The sequence below is a fragment of the Amyelois transitella genome, chromosome 24 (genome assembly GCF_032362555.1).
Source record: "Amyelois transitella isolate CPQ chromosome 24, ilAmyTran1.1, whole genome shotgun sequence".
Classification (NCBI taxonomy): domain Eukaryota; kingdom Metazoa; phylum Arthropoda; class Insecta; order Lepidoptera; family Pyralidae; genus Amyelois; species Amyelois transitella.
The window spans coordinates 709,915-733,883 of NC_083527.1; the positions used below are offsets into that span (position 1 = coordinate 709,915).

The following is a 23,969-nucleotide window of genomic DNA, read 5'->3' on the forward strand; positions in this document are numbered from 1 at the left end:
CCAACGCTCTATTTGTGCCGTGTTAAGTCTTGAATTCAATAAATAGAATAGACAGAGATTATGAGTTCTTTCGCATTCGTAGAGATTGACAGCTAACCGCCAAACAATTACGGGTTGCTAGTTTATAAGCCTATCTTAGTCGCCTTTTACGACATCAATGGGAAAGATATGCAGTGGTTTTATTCTAAACTAAGTGAGAATTAAGTGAGAAATTGAAAGAGAGAGAGAGATGTATCCTCACATATTTTAAAGAAGCACTAAGATAGCAAATCCGTAAATTCCCACGAGAATGCGAATTGTTTAAAATTTTTGTTTTAGGCTAATGACGTTAATTGCACAATCTACTGAATACATACATAAATAATAGTCACGTCTATATCCATTGCGAGAGACAGACAGAGCCAACAGTCTCGAAAAGACTGATAGGCCACGTACAGCTATTTGGTTAAATGATAGAATTGAGATTCAAAAAGTGACAGGTTGCTAACCCATCATCTAAAAAAATACAATTATATACATATAATGATAAAATCATCAAAAATAATATGGACAATAAAAAATGTTGCATTAAATGTACATTAACACTTCTGTTACCGACAGTACGACATAAACATTTTGAAGTAAATTACTTTAAAAATAGGTTAATATTTATACTCCCGATGGTTTTTCGATTAACAAGTCGCCTCAAGCGAATGGGCAGGAATCGATACGGTTTAAGCGAATTGAAATACCGAGTTACCTTGTAATATATATCGATATTTTTAAACCCCAAAGCGAGATGTTTTCAGAAATACATCAATTTCATATAGTATCGTTGCATTATCCTTATAATTCTATTCTAGCCTTTTTTTAAGGCTAGCTCTGTCTCTTTTATGCAATTATTGTACGTTTTTCTCTTATGGTTCCCGGCATCAGTAGAAAAAATAAAAGAACTACTCCATCTCTTTCCCCTGGATGTCGTAAAAGACGAGTAAGAGATATGCTTATAAACTCGGGATTCCTCTTTCAGGCGATGAGCTAGCAACCTGTCACTATTCGAATCTCAATTCCATCATGAAGCAATACAACTGAAACTTTCAGTACTTTCAAGACTGTTGGCTCTGTCTACCCCGCAAGGGATATAGACGTAACTATATGTATGTATGTGTTCATTAAATTGTGCCTTCAACTTTACTGGCCAAAACCAAAAATACTTAGTGCTTCTTTATATATTTATATATGTTTATAGGCATGAAAAAGTATGTAAGCAGGTTTGATTTATCACCGTTTTAAAGTGGAATCTTATACAGGTTAAAAATGTCAGTATTACAAAACCTAAACCCGTAATTCCATACGAGTGTTTGACCAAAATTCTCGTTCAGCCGTATATGTCTTGACAGCCTTAGAACTTGTTTTTGCAATACATTCGGTCATTTCGAGTATTTGCTAATGATACTTGATCAATTGGGCCGTGTGGTTCCCGGCACCGATACAAAAAAGAATAGGAGCACTCCATCTCTCTCCCCTGGATGTCGTAAAACTTGGTATTCCTTTTTAGGCGATGGGCTAGCAACCTATCACTATTTGAATCTCAATTCTATCATTATGCCAAATAGCTGAACGTGGCCATTCAGTCTTTTCAAGACTGTTGGCTCTGTCTACCCCGCAAGGGATACATGTAGTCACGTTTGTGTCCCTTGCGGGATAGACAGAGCTAACAGTCTTGAAAATAGTGCAAGACCACGTTCAGCTGTACCGTTCAAAGGCGGGATTGAGATTCAAATAGTGACAGGTTGCTAGCCCATCGTCTAAAAGAAGAATCCCAAGTTTATAAGCCTATCCCTTTGTCCGTTGGGTTATATTATACAATCAATTTGGGAAATGGCTACCTAATAATTTGGATTATTTTTTTAGGCGATGGGCTAGGTTAGCAACTTTTTCGCTATGTGAATCTCAACTGTATATCAATAAGCCATACGGTTGAACGTGACCTTTCAGTCCTTTCAATACTGTTGGCTCTGTCTTCCCCGTAAGAGATATAGTTGTGATTATATGTATGTATTTATGCAGAGATTATGGCGGTGGAAAGATGTAGTCTTTGCCTACCCCTCCGGGAATAAGACGTGATTACATATTACGTATTTTTTATTGAAATATCTGCAAGTACGTGTGTATCTGGCTGGAGGTCAATATCTCCAAAACTCAACAATACAACACAAGGTTCATTCCTCATGAATTATTACCAAAAATGGCGTCATCTGATTAAAATTCCGCTTCAGTTCGGTTTGAAATCCTAAAATGAGGAGTTTTGGTGGTGTGCGAATTTGTACCTTACTGTTTTGTGATAGAGTCCATTTCAAATGGTTAATTGGGATATTAAAGGATTCTTTAGGAAAATTTCTTAACACTTTTCGGTTTTATTTTTAAGTAAAACGTTCCTTTTCTCTAAACGAATGTTTTTAAAAGTAGGTACGAGTAATATTTGCCAGATTCTCGTCCCGGGCAGAATGTAGCAGTAAATCAAAGAGAAGGCTCTAAATTTGACAGTTTTAGGACTTGTTTTTGCAATACATTCGATCATTTCGGGTATTTGCTAATGATGACTTGATCAATTCCCTTGACTGGTTTATACAATAAATTTGGGAAATCTATACTTTGGAGAGAGAGAGTATTCGATTTTTTTTTTATTGGTTGGGATGGATTTTTATGACATTTCAGACATCTTGATTTACAAATTCGTTTTTGGTTCATCGACTGCATTAGCATAGGACATTGCGGGCATCAAAAGTTTTTAATCTCATGTTTCCAAACAGGAATGGTATTTTTAAATTGGTGACTCAGGCGCAGCTGCCGTGTGGTTCCCCGAACTTTTAAATAGGATCACTCTATACCTTTAACATGGATGTCGTAAAATGCGACTAAGGGAAAGCTTTATCAATATGGGATTCTACTTGTAGTATTTATGTAGGCGACGGATCAGATTTCTTTTAAATGTTGACAAACTCTAAATTTTTAGAAAAATAATAACTAATTAACATATAATGACAAGAATATGTACCTATTGCCATGTTATGCAACATTTATGGAGTTAATAATTGCACTGAATCGTTAAGACATAAATAACAACAACAATAATATTCATCAAGCAAGAAATAAAAGCTATTCTGCCAAACGTCGCTATAACTTTTATGTAAATTAGGTTCCGTTCGATACACTCCCAAAAAGTCGATCTAACGACTCGGATCTCCGAAACAATGGTCCAATTAGATGGTCAGAATAAGAAATAGGTTAAAAACGGAAGGGCAGATCACGGGAATAGATAATGATGTGTCTTGTTGTGCAAATTGCAAGACCGTTGGTGGTCGAGTTGTTAAGATTATGCGAATAATAAGCGTAGGTAACCTTTTCGAAATATCTCTGTCATCTATTCTCTACCTCCTGGCTTTAGTCCCGGTTGCATCTTCACCATTCTGGAGAGGAGCCGAGCCCTTGACGAGAATCAGGTTAATGTTCATAACTTCGAAAATGGTCATTGAAGCCCTCAAGGAGGAATAATTTTTACCGTTTTTTTTTTCACATTTTCCATTATTTCTTTGCTCCTTATAGTTCCAGCGTGATGTTATAGCCTAAAGCCTTCCTCGATAAATGGTCTATTCAATGCAAACAGAATTTTTCTATTCGAACCAGTAGTTCCTGATATTAGCGCGTTCAAACAAACAAACAAACTCTTCAGCTTTATAATATTAGTATAGATCAACCTGTTCCATATATAAACAGTCAGGAGACATGACGTGACGCACGAACAAACACGACCACCTTGACCGTAGTAATTGACATCTCATTATCTGTGTCGCATGTTAAGATATTACTTGTAGATTTAAGATCATGATCAGTTTTGTATCATTCATTGGAATCGTATTGTAATTACAAATATAGTATGACTATTATATTATCCACTAATTCATCAATCATGCATACCCCGCAGGGGATATAGTCGTGATTATATAATCACGTGTATATCCCATGCGGGGTAGACAGAGCCAACAGTCTTGAAAATACTGATAGGCCTCGTTCAGCTGTTTGGCTTAATGATAGAATTGAGATTCAAATAGTGACAGGACGCTAGCCCATCGCCTAAAAAAAGATCCCCAAGTTTATGAGCATATCCCTTAGTCGCCTTTTACGAGGATCATAGCAAAGAGATGGAGTAGTCCTATTCTTTTTTCTATTGGTGCCGGGAACCACACGATACTCAATTCATGAATCATCAATATCAATATAAATAAATAATGTTGAATTACTGACTGACGACTTATTTATTCAAAATCCTACGGGAACGGTATTTTTAGTTTAGGCCGGAGCTGCGCACTTTAGTAGTATTATTAGAATTTTTTTCGTAAAAGAGATCAAGGGAATAATCACGCCACGTGAGCTATGATACCTAAGTCGCAATATAAATACCTATTTTATAATGGCAGACTTATTAAGTTAACTTATTGTGCTATACTTTTGTAACTTAAACAATGAAGTTTAAATAAATAAAGTATGATTCAACACCTATATATGAACAACCCTGGAACCAAGAACACTCCTTTTTAGGGCAGTCGCGTAAAAAGAAGATTTGCAATAAGGCGACAAAATATGTTATCATATATTAAAAATGTCTGTTAATAGTGAGTTTGGTCGCATGATAACAGTTCCGTATACGAGTATATGTACATCATTTAATTACTTAACTGTGGCAGAAGAGTTATTATAAAGCTTAAGTCATTTTTTATTAATTTATGTATAATATAATATAATATAATATGTCCCGTATATATTTATTTATGTACTAGCTGTGCCTGCAATTTCGTCTGCTTGGAATTGTGTCTGTAATATATAAATATAATAAAATAAATAATAAATACCTATAACAACTATAATTAATAAATATAACTATGCTAATAATAAAAAAAAATAACATAAATCACCCAAAACTAATCTATTTAAAAATTAATTTTTTTTTCCTCACCGCAACAGCATCGGTTAGCACTCAAACTAATGTACATTACCTACTCAGAAAAGAGTCATCGGTTGGTCGAGGTTGGATTTGACGAAATATTCGTATTAAAATCATTAGTTTTACATTCATTCATGTTTTTGTCAATGTGCATTAGTCCACGATTTAGATTTGAGAGATTTATATTTGTAAATTGACGTCAAGCGAAAATGCTGCAGTGTAGTTTTATCCTGCCGCTTCTTCTACACATGCGCTTTGGACGCGGTATCTAGTACCTAGTTTTAATTAGATTTAAGTGATGTGACTTCAATAAGTGATACCTTGTATCCAATTTTAAAAATAAATCTCTTCTATTCTATTCGATGTTATTATAAGCTACTAGCGACCCGCCCCGGCTTCGCACGGGTGCAAAATTATAAATGTTATTATACATAAAAACCTTCCTCTTGAATCACTCTACCTGTTACAAAAAAACCGCATCAAAATCCGTTGCGTAATTTTAAAGATTTAAGCATACAGACAAACAGACTAAAATAGCGACTTTGTTTTATACTATGTAGTGAAGGAACTCTAAAAGGCCGCATCATTTACAACGCATGCATAATGCACTTCACAGAGCAAGGCACGCGCAATCCTCATTGCTCTGTGTGCCCAACAAGTTGTTAGTCCACCAGGAAGCGATTGAAGGACGCCTGTTTAACTTCACTATATGACAAATTAACGAATAACAGAAGAGAATCCGTGCTATGAAACATTTTTTGTAACCGTGCATAAATACGACAAGGGCCTTTTTAAAAACGGTTTCATTCCTTTTTAAATACTAAATGGCTAATTAATTCATTACATTTACTATTCAAAACTCTTTGGCAAAACTTTGCTATTACTTTCTTTAATGTAAATGACTAAGTATAATAATTTTATTAAGGTAATAATTTAAATTTAGTTCACATCATTGCCGTGTGGTTCCCGGATCTTTAGAATAGGACTACTCCATTGATGGCGTAAAAGGCGACTAAGGGATAGGCTAAAAAACTTGTACTTCTTCTTTTGGGCGATGGGCTAGCCACCTGTACTGTCACTATTTCTATCTCAATTCCGCCTTTGAACGATACGATCTTTTCAAGGCTGTTAGCTGTGTCAATCTCGCAAGGGACATAAGTAACAAGAAAATAGTATGTACATAGTTATAAAAGAAACAAATCACTTGCAATGGCGGACTTATCCCATGAAGGGATCTCTTCCAGTCAACTGGCAAACAATAAACTAAATTGATAATTCAGTAAAAAGCGGAAAGTCACTGTGTTATTAGCAACATTATTATATTATATATTCTTATTTCAGGTTTGATCAAAATGGACTCCACCACGAGTATAAATTTATACTTGTATTAAAAACGTGGTTTTTTGTTCGTTTTGATATAACATAGGTTTTCGTGTAGTGTGGAAAATGTAGAAGGATAATGGGAGACGCGGGAGAAATATGCAGCAAGTGGATGGATAGCCTGTGGAAAAATGTGGTCTCTGTTTACCCCTCCGGGAAAGAGGCGTCATTTAATGAATTTATGTATGTAATCGTCACGAGTATTTATACAAACCAAAATTATAGGTGGGTCTAGTTTCTGCCGTGCCTTGTGGTTCCCGGCACCAATACAAAAAATAATAGGACCACTCCATCTCTTTCCCATGGATGTCGTAAAAGGCGACTAAGGGATAGGCTTATAAACTTGGATTCTTTTTTAGGCGATGTTCTAGCAACCTTTCACCCTTTCAACCTTTTATTTGAATCTCAATTCTATTTTAAAGCCAAATAGCTGAACGTGGCCTATCAGTCTTTACAAGACTGTTGGCTCTGTTTACCCGCAAGGGATATAGACGTGACTATATGTATGTATGTCTAGTTTCTCTACATGCGTCTGCACACAAAATTTGAAACTCGAACAAATTGAGGTGCAATCAATATCACTTATAACGTGTAGCTTCTGACATTTAAAGTGTATTAGTGGTTCATTTGTCTCGACATACAACCTTGCGAGACCGCTCAGTGAGTAATGGCACCTCTCTCTAAGTTCTGCTGCTCTGGTAATTGTAATAGCTTTACTCGACGGCAAAAGATAGGGTGATGATGTTTTACTAGCATTTGCCCGGGACTTCGCTCCAGTGGAAAAATTATAGAAACAGTTAAAATGCAATAGAAAAAAGAGTAGGACTACTCCCGTCTCTTTTCCATGGATGTCATAAAAAGTGGCTAAGGGATAGGCTCATAAACTTGAGATTCTTCTTCTAAGCGATGGGCTAGCGACCTTTCACTATTTGAATCTCAATTCTATCATTAAGCTAAACAACTGTACGTGGCTTATCTCGAGTCTTTCAAGAATGTTGGCTCTGTCTACCCCGCGGTGATGTGATTATATGTAGGTATGTACTAACTCAACTATAGGATTACATTTTTATAATAAATGTTTGTTTTTTATAATAAAATTTGACAACCTCTGTGGCGCAGCGGTAGTACGCACTGTCTGTGACACCGGAGGTCCCGGGTTCAAATCCCGGCCAGGGCATGAGGAGAAAAAACTTTCTCTGACTGGCCTGGGTCTTGGATGTTTATCTATATAAGTATTTATTATAAAATATAATATCGTTGAGTTAGTATCTCGTAACACAAGTCTCGAACTTACTTCGAGGCTAACTCAATCTGTGTAATTTGTCCCGTATATATTTTTATTTATTTATATTTTGTAATAATTACTTATTTAGATAAACATCCAAGACCCAGGCCAATCAGAAAAAGTTCCGACCTAGGCAGTCGATATTAATAAATAGAGATGTAAATAAACATCCAATGTATAATACAATACAATTTCATTTAAATCAGTCTAGTTAAGAGAGTTTAACCAAAAAAAATCATGTCTGTATACTATTGGTATGACTTTACACAACGGTTTCAAACTCAAACTATATATATGTAAACTTTAAAATGGACTGTCTGTCAATGCACACTCGTTGCAACACTTTCACTAAGACTTGCCGTTTATCACTGAAAGTGCAAGTAGTACCGCATGGAGTGATTTAAAACGAACATACATACATATAATCACGTCTATATCCCTTAAGGCGTAGACAGGGCCAACAGTCTTGAAAATACTGAAGGGCCTTCAGCTGTTTGGCTGGATGATTGAATTGAGATTTAAATATAGTGACAGGTGCTAGCCCGTCGCCTAAAAGAATAATACCAAGTTGTGAGCCCATAGTCGCCTTTTACGACATCCATGGGAAAGAGACGGAGTGGCCCTATTCTTTTTTCTATTGGTGCCGGGAACCACGCGGCACAAGCGATCGAAGCGGTAGTAGATATAATTAGACATAAGTCATGTTGACGTCAATAAGTGATACCTTGAATCCTTTTTTTGAAAATTAATCTATTTATTCTATACTCTTGACCTGACTTTTTACCAGGACGTTCCCGATTTGATCAAGGTATGTTTGTCTATATTTATCTCTTCTTCTAGTCAGACTTCTTCCTCTAGGATTCAGTCCCGGATGCATCCTCACACTCACCTTGTATATTTATTTATTACATACATACCATCACGCCTGTTTCCCATTGGGGTAGGCAGAGACTATGGAATTCCACTTGCTATTATCCTTACAGACTTCTCCCGCTTCCTCTGCACTCATTACTCTTTTTATGCACATTCGACGATTACGGGTACTCCCAACATCTCCCTTTTTCAAGATTCTAAATTTGGTCCTTGAAAGTTAAACTTTATGCACTTAAAATGTACAACAAGTGGACTTAATGTAACTGATCTAAGAAGAAATGACACCCTCATGACTTTGGTCAACCTGATTTGTTTCGAAATTAAGTATTTACTTATTTTACAGTTTTACGTGCATAAACAAACCTCATAAAGGAATGTCAAGTGTAAAGTAATGAGGTGTTCAGTTTACGTAAAACAAACCACAAAATAATGTCTACAACGCGTGGCAAGGGCGTTATATGATACCTACTTCTTGAGAAGACGAATGAAATCGAGAACGTCCTACACAAAGACTTACCGACAAACATACGAGCTTGCATGAAGAAAGTGATGAATGTGGATGAAGCGAAAGAAGTTTGCAGGATTTTTGACAAGTGGAAAGATTAAGTCTCTGCTGACATCTACGAAAAAGAGGCGTGACTTAAATCATTTTTAATTATCTTCATAGATGACTTCTCTGCCTATAGTTATTGGTTATGTCACCACAAGTGCCCACAACCTTCTTGTATGTCAATATTGTCAATACTTGTATGTCAATATTATCTAGCATTGTGATGTCGTGCGCACACGCAGCCTACGGTTCAAGGTCATGGGCTAATTAATTTGTTGTCGCATATTGAATTCCGACCTTGACTTTCAATTGTTTAATTTGGTCTACATTGAGAATCAGTGTAGGATGTAAGATTGAGAGTGGGCAAGATTAAAAATATGTGATGCGCATAGAGACACAGGTTCAAATACTATTACTCGAGTCTTCTCTGAGTTGTATATATTAGTTTGAGTACTAACCGATGCTCTTACGGTGAGGGGACACAATGTGACGGAACTGGCACATTCAGGCAAATGGATGCCTAATGATACAATATGGGTTAGGTTCCCCTGCAAAGTCAGATCTCAGATGGGAGTCGCTTCGTGTAAAACATTGACTCACCAAATCCTACATAATGGTCATAAGGCGCACCCTGGGCTCTGGAGAGGTGAGAATTTACCCGGACTAACGCCAGGGGACATTATCTGAAAAGATACGCCGTTCACGCGGATGGCCAAGAATCACTGAGGTGGAACCAAATTCAAATTCAAATCAATCATTATAATTATTTATTGTCATCCAAAATGGCAATGCTGCCAGCCTTCTGGGCAAGTTGATGCTATGCAGGGACTGTACAATTTGTAAATTTAATTTTAGGTTGTAATACATTTTTTTAATATTAAATTTTAGTTTTAATTAATAAAACTTCTTATTATAATAATATATTTCAATTTGTTTATCGTCACCTATCAGCATATACATATATCCACTATGCCGGAACCTTGACATTTTGCCAGATTACTAGAACAGGCTTTGAAAATAAATGCACGGATATAAAAATAACCAGAAGCCTTTAAGCATTATTATAAATGCCACATTTTTTCACAAGTTCACTTATGTTTCCAAAAAAAAAAAATCAAAATACTATTTTCAAAGTTATGTACATCACTTTTAAATACTAATTGATGCTCTTACCGTGAGGGAAAACATCGTGAGGAAACCTGCACATTTAAAAAACTGGATGTGTAACCATGGATCCAATATGGGTTACGTTTATCTGCCAAGGTTGCAGAGGTCAGATGGGAGTTGCTTCGTGTAAAAACCTGACTCACCCAATCCAGGATCCATGGTCGAAGGCATACCCCGGGCTCCTCTTCAGAGTGGTGAGGATGCAACCGGGACTAAAGCCAGGAGGAAGAAGATATATTTGAAAGAAAATAAAGATACATCATAGGTGGGATAACTTCATTAATTTTGAGAAAAGGCTATTGTAGTATTATGATATCGTAACTTATCTTTAACTCTTATGAAGAAAATAAAACCAAGTCCAAATCACACTTTATTAATATAATAAAAAATGCCAAATGCATTCATATTACTAGCCAAGCGACCTCGGACGAAAGAATTTCATAATGACTAACTTGCGTGATCCCATCACGTTCTCGAAAATATGAGTGAAATGTTCACACTGTGCAAGTAACCTTCAACTATTTCAGGACATTAACTACGATGAAGAGGGAGATAAATGAGGATGAACCGAAAGATATATGAATACAGGGATCGTGGCATTGCGGAATATGTAGTCTCTGTCTACCACTCCGGGAAAAAGGCGAGATTATATTAGATTTTTACACAATTTTTTTTTTCACTTTCAATGCATGGGAATATAAGCTTGTCGTGTCAAATATCTTAAAAAGCGATCAAACACTATTTAAATCAAGTGAATAAATAAAGAAACAATAAGTACTAATAAGTAGTTTGATTGTAGACAGGAAAGGCGATTAGTGTGTAACTATGATGGAGTATTGGTTTGTTTACCCCACACAATTTGCGAAGAAGGTCAGTGTAAACTGACCATGCAGCGCTTTCTTCTCTTATAAGATTTTCTTCATTATTTCTTCATCATGAAAAGATACGAAAGAGGTGAAGAACGAACAAGGGGACCTATTGCCAAACGGAGAACTATGATGAAGCCTTAACTAAAAAAAATATTCGAGTCGAGTGGCTTAATTTACTTGACCAGTGTGAACTTCGTACCTTCATATTATCAGAAGTGACTTGACATGTTGAATTGAATTATAATTTGTTTGGTAGAGCGAGGTGTATAATTTGTCTTATTAAGTGATAATGCCTGATTGACAGGTGAAACCCAAAAGACATACATGGACTATCACGCCTCTTTCCTTTAAGGATAGGCAGAGACTACATCCTTCCACTTGTTATGCATTCGCAATAAATTAATTAAATAAAAATTCGATTTTCATTGTTAAAAGTTGTAGGATTTTGGGTGGAAGGTCTTGCCTTGCACCCAAAATCCTATAACTTTTTACAAGTAACTAAAAATACATAAGACACACATACAAAGAGAGACAGTCTCGAAAATACTGAAAAGCCACGTGACAGGTTGCTACAAGAGTTGCATAATATAAATAAAGAATTTAGTTTTTTACTACAAATCCCATGGAATAGAGACGTAATCATATGTATGTATGTAAAAGTAACATCCTAAATCTAGAATATCGCAACCAAGAGGAATCGAAAGAATATTATGTCTGACTTTATGTAAGTTTACTTCAAATGTATACTCAAAATTTTTATATTTTACAAGAAAACGCCCGCGTCTCTTACCGTGTGAAACGAAAGATCATCATAAATCCCGTTCCCGCGGGAATTTTGGGAAATGCTCTCTCAATGCACCCCTAGATCACATAAAGAACCTACACGCCAAATTTCAAAGTCTCTAGACCCAGCGCTTTGGGCTATGCGTTAAAATGTCAGTTTTTCGAGTATGAAGTCCCCATATTTTCTCTGTCTGTACGTACGTGCTTATCTTAGAAAGTTGTGGACGGATTATGCTCCTGTATAAAATGTTGCAAAGAGGGTTTTCTGGGGAAGATTTATAATTAATAATAAATAAATTTATTAGTATCAGTAAGTTTATATCTTAATTATAATGTATACAAGCCAATGCCTCTCTTTACACTTTCCTGTCGTGGGCCTGCTGGAAGAAATTTCTCTAGAAATAAGTAGTGCCCTTGTACTGAATTTCTCTTTGTTTTAAGTTTTATTCTTATATTTTTTTCCTTGATGTACAATCAAAGTCGCCATTTTAGTCTTTTTGTCTGTATGCTTAAATCTTTAAAATTACGCAACGGATTTTGATGCGGTTTTTTGTAACAGGTAGAGTGATTCAAGAGGAAGGTTTTTATGTATAATTTTTTCCGAATTTTGCACCCGTGCGAAGCTGGGGCGGGTCGTTAGTAATATATAAACAAAAAATAGGTAAATAATGCTACCCGTGCGAAACCGTCACGTGTTACCTACTAGTTTGAGAATAAAATAGTGTTTTTATAGGTGAAACATGATGTTTGCGTCATGATAACTAGTCTCATCCCACGATTTCACACACACCATTAATTTTCGCCTACTAAGCCGATTTTAAGGTAGTTTTACACTGTTGCGACATACCAACAAGAACAATGTTTGGGTGTACAGAGGCGTTGAAGAAGCACTTAGCAGCTATTTAACACATTAAATTTGTTTAGACTAAGCATTAAATCAATTAATACATACATATAATCACGTCTTTACCCCTTGCGGGGTAGACAGAGCCAACAGTCTTGTAAAGACTGATAGGCCACGTTCAGCTATTTTTAAGATAGATCAATTTATCGATATATTTAATACTCGACTTACTGAACTAATTAAATACATATACATAAAACACGCCTTTTTCCCGGAGTAGTAGGCAGAGACTATATCTTATTTCTAGACATTAAGTTGTTACATAGGGAATATTTCCTTTAATTCCCATGGGAATGGAAAGTAATATTCTAGCGTGACCTCATTCATAAACCACACAAAATTATCTGTGACACCGCGTGGTTCCTGGCACTTATAAAAAAAAATAATTGGACCATCTCATGACCAAAAAAAAACGGCCACTCTATCTCTTTGCCATGGATGTCGTGAAAGGCGACTAAGGGTTAGGCTTATAAACTTAGGATTCTTCTTTTTAGGCGACGGGCTAGCAACCTGTCACTATTTGAATCTCAATTCTATAATTAAGCCAAACAGCTAAACATGGCCTATCAGTTGGCTCTGTCTTCCCGGCAGACGTGATTATATGTAGGTATGCAATGTTAAAACAAAAGATCCCGTGGGATTTGCGATAAAACTGTATTCTAAGAGTATCTACTTTATAATAATAAAATTGTGTAGGTGGCGCTAATATCACAAATAACATTGGGGGCCAATAGTCACTTGCGTCTGCGCAGGTTCCGCTGCCAGCGTAGCGTTCTCAAGGACACGGTGGTGCTACGCGTGGTAATTAGTGTCGCATTCTATAGCGTGTAGATGTCGTTGAAATTTTTGCATGCGAACCCGTGGGTACAAGTTAGTTATACATACATACATACATACATATGGTCACGTCTATATCCCTTGCGGGGTAGACAGAGCCAACAGTCTTGAAAAGACTGAATGGCCACGTTCAGCTATTTGGCTTAATGATAGAACCACTTCCACTACTTCTCTGGATCCTTCATCTAGGTTGCAAACTATTTCATATTTAAACTCCTTACCTTGTTTGCTACCTGACACGTTTTCCTTTTCTACAGTGACCATTGAAGACGTTAAAAAAATTGTCCTTTCCATAAAAACAAAAGCCATGGGGATCGATGGAATTAATCTCCGCATGATTCTTCTTCTTTTGGACTTCATTCTTCCGGCTCTCACTCACATCATTAACTATTCCCTTAGTTCAGGTGTATTCCCTTCCTTATGGCGGAAGGCATTTGTGATTCCTCTACCTAAAACTAACAATCCTGGCAGCTTAAATCATTATCGTCCTATATCTATTCTTCCATTTTTCTCTAAAATTCTTGAAGCAGCAGTGTATTCCCAACTATCCTCTCTTGTTCTTTCTAATGGACTGCTCAGTGAATTTCAATCGGGATTCCGCCCGGGACACAGCACGGGTACTGCGTTGTTGAAGGTGACTGAGGACATCAGAAATGGCATGGAGCACGGCAAGGTGACCATCCTTGTACTTATTGATTTCTCCAATGCTTTTAATACGGTAGATTACGATGTTCTCCTTGCTTTACTTGCTCGCCTTAATCTCTCTCCAGTGGTCCTCGATTGGTTCGCCTCTTATCTTCGTGGCCGACAGCAAGCAGTCCGTGTTGAGCAAAATATCTCAAGTTGGCGTGACCTTGTTTCTGGCGTTCCCCAAGGTGGCATATTGTCCCCTCTCCTGTTCTCTATCTTCATCAACTCTCTTACTTTACCCCTTTCTTCCTCTTTTCATCTTTATGCAGACGACCTGCAACTCTACCACTCATGCGATTGTGAGGGTATTGACTCCTCGGTTGCGCTCATTAACAGGGATCTTAGCATTATTGCAGACTGGTCGACTAAGTACGGAGTAGTTGTAAACCCGGGTAAATGCCAGGCTATAATTATAGGAAGCTCCCGGCAAATTTGTAATATTAATTTCGAGGCTATCAATCCCGTTAAATTTAATGATGTTACGATCCCTTACTGCCCCAGCGTAAAAGACCTTGGACTGCAGATCGATTCAACTTTTAGCTGGGTTCCTCACGTCACTGAGGTCTGCCGTAAAGTAACTGGTATGCTTCGTTCTCTTTATAGACTAAAGAACTTCCTTCCTCTGAGAACCAAAATCTCCCTCGTCCAATCTTTAGTCATTCCTACTATAGATTATGCCGACGTGTGTTACTGCGATCTTACTCAAGTCCTTCTCATTAAACTCAATAGATTAGCCAACAACTGTATTCGCTTTATTTTTAATATCCGTAAATACGATCATATTTCTTCTTTTCGTTCGCAGTTATCATGGCTTCCTATTCCTGAACGTCGTAAAGCCAGAATTCTTTGTTTTTTGTACTCTCTACTCAATGATGCTCACTCTCCTCTTTACTTAAAATCTAAATTCCCGCTTCTGAGTTCCACCCATTCCCGTTCTCTTCGCTCTTCAGACAACCTGACTCTGCGTACTCCTCTGTTCCGGTCTACTTTTTTGGAGAAATCTTTCCAGGTTCAGGCTGTAAGGCTCTGGAATGCTCTTCCTGAAATGATTAGGAGAGCTCCTAGTCGTTCTGCGTTCAAACATGCTGTGAAGGGGTTCTTTCTTCGGCAGATTAATGATGGGTCATCCTAATTATATATCCTAATTATATATTTTATGTATGTATAATAATATGTATTTATAGTGTATATTATGTATATATATCTTGTATGTATTTACGCATTTTCTTTTTGTAATGTATGTATTTTGTCAGTATGCATGTGCACTTTATCGCACCACCAACTTAAAGTTTTTTCTGTTTGGTCAACTGGTTGACTGGTAGAGAATGCCAAACGGCATTAAGTCCGCCTTTTGTACATTTTTTGTTTTTGTGCAATAAAGTTTAAATAAATAAATAAATAGAATTGAGATTCAAATAGTGACAGGTTGCTAGCCCATCGCCTAGAAAATAATCCCAAGTTTGTAAGCCTATCCCTTAGTCGCCTTTTACGACATACATGGGAAAGAGATGGAGTGGTCCTATTATTTTTTGTATTGGTGCCGGGAACCACACGGCACAGTTAGTTATTGCTGTAAAAAGTATCAGCAACCAACTATGCACTTACGAGTATTATCAGTACCGACCTCTGTGACAGCCTTGGTCGACATTCACTCAAATTGATAATTAACTAACTGACCGGTTACATACTATTTATGGTTCATTTTGTACGGGCTTTAACGTTATTTATTCAACGACTAACTGTTGCCTAAGACTTCGTTCGCCGTAAAAGTTCATTGAAAAACTGACCCCCTGTATTTACCCTTACAGGGGGAATAATTTTTGAAGTTGTTCTAAGCTAAATACATCTGAGGTAATCGTATTCAAATTTGACTAGTAGTTTTCGCGTGAAGCGATTTCTAAACAGAATTAGAAATTATAAAACCGAATCTTATCAAATTTTTTTTTTAAGAGATGTCGCCACATTTGTAATTTTTTTTATTCATTCGCTACAAGCGGGAGCGATGATTCAGCTCGTCCGCCATCAAAGGGAAGATCTTCCGCCAGGCTAGGTGTTATGCCTGGGGAACCGCGGCTCCGACGATGTTGTATCGGAGGTTGTACGAGTATACATATATGCTCCAATCCGTGAATTCTTTGTTTGCGCGATTTAGACTATTAGCTGTTTTTGGCTGATAGCGTCGTGTGGTTTTTGTTTTCATCTACCACACATTCATCTATTTACTACAAATTCCATAGTTTTATGGCAAATATCGCAAAGTCTAAAGTCTAAAGTCTAGAAGGTGCTATTTGTCTGTTTGCGACGATTATACAAGCAGTAAGACGAGGCAAGGTCGAGTCATCTTATTTGCATACACATGACAAAGAACATATGTTTTACGTTACACATAATTTTCAAAATTATTTTAACTTTCAAAATAACAAAGTTTTCCTGATTGTGATCCGGACTCCATCTCTTTCCCATAAATGTCGTATAAGGCGACTAAGGGCGTATAAACTTGGGATTCTTCTTTAGTCGTTGGGTTACCAACCTGTCACTTTGTGAATCTCAATTATATATATCATTAAGTCAAGCAGCTGAACGTAGCCTTTCAATCTTTTCAAGGCTGTCAGCTCTGTCTACCCCGCACGGGATACAGACAGTTATGATGTATGTATGTCTTGTTATTTTGACTGTTATTATATCAAAGTATTCATGATTGCATTATTACATTTCGTGTCGTGTGATTCTGTAGTGCCGTGTAGTTCCCGGCAGTGCCGTGTAGTTCCCGGCACCAATACAAAAAAGAATAGGACCACTCCATCTCTTTCCCATGGATGTCGTAAAAGGCGACTAAGGGACAGGCTTACAAACTTAGGATTCTTTTTTAGGCGATGGGCTAGCAACCTGTCACTATTGGAATCTCAATTCTATTATTAAGCCAAATAGCTGAACGTGGCCATTCAATCTTTTCAAGACTGTTGGCTCTGTCTACCCCGCAAGGGATATAGACGTGACCATATGTATATGTATGTATGTATGTCGTGTGATTCTCGGCACTATAGATTAGGACCACCATCTGTCTTGATCCAACTTAAAAACTGGTATACAAAAATTTCTCCCCCATCCCTCTAAAGGTCAACACAGAGAGGGGGTCAGATAATTTTTGCTTGATGGAGAACGTTGTCGCGGGCAACTGCTAGTTTAAAAATGATTGAATTCATCTGACAAGGACAGCTATATGTCTCATAATGAAAAGCGATAGAATAGAATACTAAGATTTATTTTCAAAATTGGATACAAGGTATTACTTATTGACGTCACAACACTTAAATCTAATTATAACTAAGTACTACCGCTTCCAAAGCGCATGTGTAGAAGAAGCGGCGGAACAAACTACACTGCAGCATTTTCATCGGACGTCAATTTACATATACGGCGGCCGCTCTATAGTTTCAAAGTGGGTTAACAGGACTTCGCGTAATAAATTCCCCACGAACACTTAGACACACTTCCATAAAGACGTAACTCCATGCAACTACAAAACAATTGCGCCTTTATTGTCCGTACATATTCATGGGACCACCCGACGTAGCACGAGTATAAATCTTTTTACATTACACGTAAAGTGTATAATAGATTGTCGTGTAATTTTATTTAATTTCATCTTTGCTAATTATTTGCACGAATTCTACGATTGCGTGCAGGCGATTTCGTACCATAAAACTAAGGTATTAGAGTAAAGTTTTGCAGAATTGATTCTCTATGCCATTGTACAGTTTGTTAGATGTAGCATGCTCATGCATTTTCATACATTCTATTAGTAGGTACTTAGCTAGTCTTTTGTTTGTTATCGAAGACTACGACGCTATTACATATTCAAATCATTTCGTGTCATTGATGGGTACTCAGCAGGTGTTTTAATATTTGCATCTAATTTGATTATGATAAGATTTCACACAGACTTAGCCGAATATTTTAAACTAGCTGTGTCCGCGTGGAATAGTTATTTTGGGCATCATTGAAGCCCTCAAGGATGAATAATTTTCCCAGTTTTTTTCACATTTTCTTTTTTACTTCAATCCTAATAGTTGCAGTGTCGATAAACGATATATTCAACACAAAAATAATTGCACTAACTGTTGCACTTTAACGGCTAAAACCCTGAATCGATTTGAAAAATATTTGTAATGGTGACAGTTGAAGGCTCGTGGACATTTTTTTCGCTTTAGCGGATCAACTTAAAGGTGAATAAAAAAGAAAGTTTCTTATATCTTACCTTTATGTCCGCAATAAAATTTATCTTTTGTAGTATCCACCACCCTGAAACAAAAAAGTATTGTTTAGTTTATTTTTGTTGTAATATTTTTATGAAAACTTAAGATTCTTCTTGCAGGTGATGGGCTAGCAATCTGTCACTATTTGAATCTCAATTCCATCATTAACTATACATGGCGTTTCAGTCTTGTCGAGACTTTTAGCTTGTCTACCCCGCAAGGGATATAGCCTTGAGCTTTGACGAGGATGTCCTGGCAAAAGGTCAGGTTAAAAGTACCCGAAATCAAGCTTGAATAAAATAGAATAGATTTATATTGAAAATTTGATACAAGGTATCACTTATTGACGTCACATCACTTAAATCTAATTATAACTACTACCGCTTCCAAAGCGCAAGTGTAGAAGAAGCGGCGGAACAAACTACACTGCAGCAGTTTCATCGGACGTCAATTTTGCAAATATATCTCCTAAATCTACATTGTGGACGAATGCACATTGTCTACATTAAAAAACATGAATTAATGTAGAACTAATTATATCAATACCTACAAATATTTCGTCAAATAAATGAATGCATGAAGAGAGTTATAAATGTGGACGAAGCGAAAGATGATTCAGGGATCGTGGCAAGTAGAAAGATGTAGTCTCTGCCTACCCCTCCAGGAAAGAGGCGTGATTTTAATTTATGTTTATGATGTGATTTTTCTATATATAATTGAAATAATGTCGTAAGCCTCGTGGGTGGAAGATGACGTCTCACCTGCCTTATAGCGATGCATTTTCCTTGACCGGCGGTAACGTTGTAGGTGGAAATCATTTTACTGATTTTATGGTTCTATTTTAATGGATATGCATACATAGAATCACGTCTATATACCCCGCGGTAGACAGAACCAACAGTCTTGAAAAGACTGATAGGCCACGTTCAGCTATTTGGCTTTAAGATAGAATTGAGATTCAAATAGTGACAGTTTGCTATCCCATCGCCTAACAGAAGCATCTCAAGTTTAAAAGCCTATCCCTTAGTCGCCTTTTACGACATCCATGAGAGAGAGATGGAGTGGTCCTAGTTCTTTTATTCTATAAGTGCCGCACCACACGAACGACATCCATGGGAGAGAGATGGAGTGGTCCTATTCTTTTTTTTCTATTAGTGCCAGGAACCACACGGCACCACGCCACCATAGTGTTTCACGGGCAATTAAACAACACGTGGGCGTAAGTGACTCTATGACGTTATTCTACTACGGTGTACGATTTAGCAAATACTAACTAGGTTTATTTATGTTCTTGCATACATATAGTCTATACCACGGGCGGGATAGACATAGCCAACAGTCTTGAAAGACTGAAAGGCCACGTTCAGCTGTATGGCTTTATGATGGTATTGAGGTTCAAATAGTGACATGTTGCTAGCCCATCGCCTACAAGAGGAATCCCAAGTTTATAAGTCTATCCTTTAGTCGCTCTTTACGACATCCATGGGAAAGATATGGAGTGGTTCTATACTAAAGTGCTGTAAACCGCACGGCATTTTAGAATATTACGGCATTTATTGTTCTTATTTCCTGTTTATAGAGTTATTGGACAACATTAAACCTATATTATGTTGAATCAATATATAAAAAATGATTCTGATTCTAAAGTGGTTTTTTTTAGCTATAGATTCCCGCCGAGCTTTGAAGGCAATAAAATGAGAAAACGCAATGATGAGAGCAAGATAGAAAGAGAAAAGGCATAAATAACAGAGAGAGGAAATACGACGAACTTAATTACATCTAATCGGAATTTTCATCACAGTCCTAAGCAAAAAATATAGCTAAACAAAAAAAAAACAAACATGTGACGTCATCGGAACGCCGCGACGTGATTGGCTGCGCTCCTGTCACCTTGAAACGTGCCCACGCGCCTGCGCTGTTTTTATTTCACATTCAACAATGTCAATATTATTCTGACTTCACTTTAACCAGGAAATAGCTTGAGAAAAAGGCGTTGGAGCGGATCGTCTGTCGGTACAGTCAACCGCATATTAAGTTACGCTTCACGGAACTATAATGCGGTATTAGAGGTGAATTTGCAGTGAATTTGGGTAGGTTAATGTGACATGGACTGTACTTCATTTTATTAAACACTTAACCCACGACTGGACGGGATCTTTTTTGGTAATAAAAACTGTATAAAAAAACATTTCGATGTATGCACAGACAGGGGTCGAAATAAAACGTTAATCTACATAGATATCTCTCTCATATTCGTATGTATGTTTACAGATGTGCCCTCCGCTGCTAAAGGTCTTCAGATCAAGGCTATATGGAGTATTTGCCTTTGATTCTCAATAAATTTAACTAATTGGTCATATTTTCTTTTATAAACATTTGAAAATTAATGATAATAAACTAAAACCCTAGCTCATGGAAATGCTGCTAACCTTCTGGGCACACTCCCGCAAGTTTTAATATTAGTTTGTAATAATCTTTTTTTTGTATATAAATAATAAAATGAAAACCTTTTATTTAATCCATACATTTTATCTTGATCTTTAATAGATACCTACCTAAATACATAAGTCATGTCGATAAATTTTTTCTCAGAACATTCAAAACATTATTTACGTGATTTCTTTATGAACCCCGACCATTTGAAGATAACGCATCATATTCAATTTTCAATTTCAGAACAAGTAAACCTTATTATAATGATTGCGCAGCGCAATGCAAGCCCTTCGCACAAAATCAATTCAAACTATATAACAATTCGCTCGTCTGTACAAAGATCAATGCCTCATAGACCTAGTAATATTCCATACATACATACATACATATGGTCACGTCTATATCCCTTGCGGGGTAGACGGAGCCAACAGTCTTGTAAAGACTAATAGGCCACGTTCAGCTGTTTGGCTTCAAGATGGAATTGAGATTCAAATAGTGACAGGTTGCTAGCCCATCGCCTAAAAAAGAATCCCAAGTTTGTAAGCCTTTCCCTTAGTCGCCCTTTACGACATTCATGGGAAATAGATGGAGTGGTCCTATTCTTTTTTCTATTCGTGCCGGGAACCACACGGCACTATTCCAATCGTTGCATAAACTCCTTAAATTAATTCCCGCGTCATTACCGTTTAATGACGAGTGCACGCGCACTGAATAAGATCTGTATCGCGGAATCGGGTTTTCGTGACATCTGTTTAATGCAATTGGGACGTGACGTGTGTAATGTAAGTTGTTGCTGGAAGAATGTTTTGTGTCGTAATTGTAATGAGAGGTTTATTTTAAAATCTACGTGAGTGATACTTAGAGTGAGCTTGTTAAAGCGATTCCTTTTTTCATTCTTTATACAAACATATTATCACATCTCTACGGCTAACGAGACAGATCCAATAATCCTGGAAAATGAAGCTCAGCTGTATGGCCTATTAATGGAATTAAGATTCAAATAGTGACGAGTCGCTAGTCGTTTTTTGTATTTGTGCCGTGTGGTTCCCGGCACCAGTACAAAAAAGAATAGGACCACTCCATCTCTTTCCCATGGATGTCGTAAAAGGCGACTAAGGGATAGGCTTACAAACTTGGGATTCTTTTTTTTGCGATGGGTTAGCAACCTGTCACTATTTGAATCTCAATTCCATCATAAAGCCAAACAGCTGAACGCCTATCAGTCTTTTCAATACTGTTGGCTCTGTCTACCCCACAAGGGATATAGACGTGACCATATGTATGTGTATGTATCAAGCCTGAATGGCTGATAGCGACTGTAAAATTTTTGGCTGAACGCTCTGTCTAGTACGTTAGTGAAAAAGACGTGAATGCGAAGGGCTCTAAGCCTAGCCGAGAAAAGGAAGACGCTATGTTGAGAGAGATAGTTACAATTAGTTTTGGTTGTTACGTCTTATGATAATTACGCAATTTATCGGTTAAACCAAGGCGGCACGACATGTATGTAATGAGGTTGTATTATGATGTATTGTGTGCGGTTTGGTCACGCTCTTTATGATGTAAATTGTGATGACAATGCCTTTCTTGTCTTCTTAAAAAAGGTTCAGATTATACAGTGAATGGAAATAATAACGTATTATCACGTTTATATCCCTTGCGGGGTAGACAGAGCCAACAGTCTTGAAAAGACCGAAACGCCATGTTCAGCTGCTTTATAATAAAATTTAAATAGAGTTGAGATTCAAACGTGCGGTTCCTGACATTAAAGAATTGGACCACTTCATCTCTTTCCTATGGATGTCGTAAAAGGCGACTAAAGGATAGGCTAATAAATTCTTTGAATTCTTTTCGTAGGTAATATAAAAGTACACGTAAATAAAATACATAACTTGTGAATAAAATTTTGATTTTGCCGTGGCTTCTCAATAGATAAAAACATTAAGACAGAGAAAAAAGGGGAACATTATATTATGTATTAGTAATAATGATAATAAATTCTGCAGAGCTAGCCTTTAAATCTTTTCGGGATTGTTGCATCTGTCTACTCCGTTAGGAATTAAGGCATGATTAGGTATATGTAAAGTTTGTAATTCTGCAATAGGCATAAATTTATGTTAAAGGTATTATTTCTTGCTGTCGTGTCAAGGTGGCCGGATTCCGGGCCGAAATTTAGACATTCCGAGTGATTTACCGCATTGTATAACTTTCGTGTTGACATGTCAGAGCCTCGTCTTGCCAAGGCTGCTTTCATGTTCAAAAACTGAATTTGTATTTAATAATTTCATGTACTTTTAATCATAATACATGTTTGTGCATTACGATGTCTAAACATAATTATATTCATACTGTCAAATATAGGTACTTACCTAAATAAAGTAATTGATTACTTTATATCTATATCTTATCAAACGTATCTTGATCAAATTAAGAACGTCCTGGTAAAGGGTCAGGTCAAGAGTACCCGAAACCGACGAGCTTGCATGAAGAGAGTTATGAATGTGGATGAAGCGAAGGAAGTATGCAAAGATCGTGGCAAGTGGAAAGATGTAGTCTCTGCCTACCCCTTCGGGAAAGAGGCGTGATTTTATGTATGTATGTATGCATTACTTTATAAACATGTTAGTAATAAATTATTTTATACGCCACACATACGCTTCACAAAATATTTTTATTTATATTTCAAGAAAATCCAAGTCTAATTGACATACTAGACATAGCAAAAAGGTGAAAAGCAAAAACTGCGAAGCTTGCATATGCACGTGCTGTTATTATCTTTGAGATCTCAATTTAGAGTTGATTGTGCCAATTGAAGACCTCAAAATGTTTAGAAGCGGCATCTAAACAAAATAAAAGTTAATTATTGATGTGAAAGACACTTTTTTGCTTTCTATGAGTATTGCTCTTTCTATTAAGGATTTTTAAAATGTGGAAAATTTGCCGTGTGGTTCCCGGCACCAATAG

General features: G+C 36.9%; 1 protein-coding gene across 1 annotated transcript in view; it reads right to left on the minus strand.

Annotated features, from left to right (window-relative positions):
- LOC106138012 (uncharacterized) overlaps positions 1-23,969 on the minus strand; it is a 75,849-nt gene that overhangs the window by 40,623 nt on the left and 11,257 nt on the right. The window contains exon 2 of the mRNA XM_013338983.2: positions 18,578-18,621. The gene's annotated coding sequence lies outside the window, so the exon portion shown is untranslated. The remainder of the gene's footprint in view (positions 1-18,577; positions 18,622-23,969) is intronic.